The sequence below is a fragment of the Hipposideros armiger genome, unplaced genomic scaffold (assembly GCF_001890085.2).
Source record: "Hipposideros armiger isolate ML-2016 unplaced genomic scaffold, ASM189008v1 scaffold_235, whole genome shotgun sequence".
NCBI classification, from domain to species: Eukaryota; Metazoa; Chordata; class Mammalia; order Chiroptera; family Hipposideridae; genus Hipposideros; species Hipposideros armiger.
The window spans coordinates 1,266,307-1,268,892 of NW_017731585.1; positions in this window are offsets into that span (position 1 = coordinate 1,266,307).

Here is a 2,586-nt window from a genome sequence, read left to right on the forward strand (position 1 = left end):
GGTGATCCGTTGGCAGCTCGCAGCTCTTCAGCTCAAGGCACCATGTTCAATCTTAGTTGCCGGGGGATGCAGCCCTCCATTCCATGTGGGAGTTGAACCAGCAACCTTGTTGTTAAAAGCACACGCTCTCACCAGCTCAGCAGCAGCTCAGCTTGGGAGCAGCTCACTGGCCTGTGTGGGAATCAAACCAGCAACCCTGTTGCTCAGATCTTGCACTCTAACCAACTGAACCACTTGGCTGGCCCCTTACGCATTCTTATAATCAGTGTTTTAAACACTGTCTCTGGTAGGTTGGTTCCCTCCATTACATTTAGTCCCATTTCTGGAGATTTCTCCTGTTCTTTTATTTGTGACATATTTTTTTGTTTCCTCATTCTGGCTGTCACTCTGTGTTTGCTTTTATGTATTAGGTAGATGTCCTACGTCCTCAGTCTTTGCTGGGTGGTCTTATGTAGTGCGTGTTCTGTATGGTCCAGTTGCACAGTCTCTCTAATCTCCTTTGTGTGTGTTCCAGGAGTGTTCCTTGTGTGTTGTGTGTGTTTTCCTGTTGTATTTGAGTCTTAATTGTTTTTGGTGCATCAATGGGTGAGATTGACTTCCAGGCTGACTGACTGAGGACTGGCTATGCCCGCAGTGTATGAGCTTCTGTGTGGGGGCTGACCCCTCAGAGGAGGCGTCAGCCCCACAGGCTAAAGAAACTCCCTTTGGGTGTGCCACTTGTGGGTCTAACCAAGTAGTGCTTTGGTGTGGTCTGAAGCTGGCCTCTGGGTGTGTGTTTCTGGTGTCTCTTGGGCAGGGCTCCCATGCAGGACAATTTTAGCCTTGCCTATTACTGGCCTTTGGCCACCTGGTATAGGCCTCAAAGCTGTATGTGGTTGGCTGCTGCCTGTGCTGGACCTAGAGGCATGTGGGGGTGTCCTTGCTGTGAATTGAGGCTGGCTGCCACCAGTAGTGGGCCTTAGCAGAAGACCCAGGGTCCTTTAGGCCTCTTACCACCTGTCAGCTGCATGTAAGGCCCAGCCATTTAAAGCAGCTCTTTAGGTGTTGGGGGCCAGTCTGGTTGACCAAGTGTTGAGAGTGCCCTCAGTGATGCAGTACTAACAGGTGGGGTGGAGTTCAAGGGCGTTACGAGATATGACCGGTGGTTTTGCCAACATTAATGCAGATTTAGTTCTTATGCTAGTGCCTGGCCTGTGACCACCTTGTACAGCACCCGGAGAGCATTGCATCCAGCCATCACCTCAGTCTCACAAATCCCCAAGAGCTGCTCCTGAGTGGCTGTGGTGCAGTTTTGGGGTCACTGTCCACCGACAAAATCTCCCTGGGCCATTGTGGATTGTACACTGCTGTAAAACACTATGGCCTGTGGGGTGGGTCCAGCCACCCAGGCGCCCAGAGTACCCCTAGCAATGCAGCTGTAGGTGGGTGGGGTGGGGTTCCAGGGAGCTAAGGGGTGTGGTTAGTGTTTTCTACAAAGCCATTGCAGTATCGGCTCCCACACCAGGGCTGGGCCTGTGACCATCCTGCAAAAACACCTGGAGAACACTATGGCCAGCCACCACCCATCTCAGGCCTGCTACCATTTGTCTCAGGCCCGCCACCGCCTGTCTGTGCTGCACTGCATGTGTTGGCTTACCGTCCTTCAGCAAACGTTTCCAGGGCTGCCACAGGCCCTCTGCCTACCATAATTTGCAGCCTGTGGGGTGGGGCCAGCAACCCAGCAGTCAAGAGTTTCCTGGGTGATATAGCACCAACTGTGCAGAGGGCAGGGAACCAGGGCATCACGAAGGCAGTGCACATGTGCAGATTCCACCAGACCAATGTGATCCCAGACTTGGCATTTTGGGGGAAGGCTTACCTCTGAAAAGATGGTGCCTTCCTATAGGCCATACGTGTGTCAGGCTCCACACAGTACAACAATGGCTCCTGTCCCTCCAGCTTCCTCGCCAAAGCCACTCAATTTAGTCCTTCCCTTGGGCCTCCTGATCTTCTACCCCTCCACAAGAGACCAGGTGAGTGTCTATCAGTGAGCAAATCCATGTGCCAGCTCCACAAGAGGGTGTCTGAGTTTCTAGCTGCCTTCTGCCCCACCTGGAAGGGAAGACAGAGGCCTCACTGTTTTTCACTGCCAGATGCCGTGGGAATTCCTCTTCCTGGGACAAGACCCCTGGGCTGGGGAGCCTAGTGTGGGGCTGGAGGAGCCCTGCTACTCTTCAGGGGGGACCTCTGCCGCTGAGGTGTCCCTCACAGCATTCAACCTCTATCTGTGGGTTTGGGGTCAGCCCATTTTGCATCTCCCCCCTCCTACTAATCTTGATGCAGCCTCTTCTTTGTATCCTTAGTTATAAGGGTTCTGTTCAGCTAGTGTTCAGGTGATTGTTGAGGTTTATTGTTTTATAATTTATTTGTAATTTTGGTGTGATCCTGGAATGTGGTAGGCATAGCATTTACCTAATCTGCCATCTTGAAAGCCTCTCCTAGTGTATACTTCATCTCAGTTATTGTATCCTTTATTTCTGACTGATCCTTTTTAATGGTTTGTATGTACTTCTTTATGCTTACTATCTTTTTGTTGAAGTTCTCACT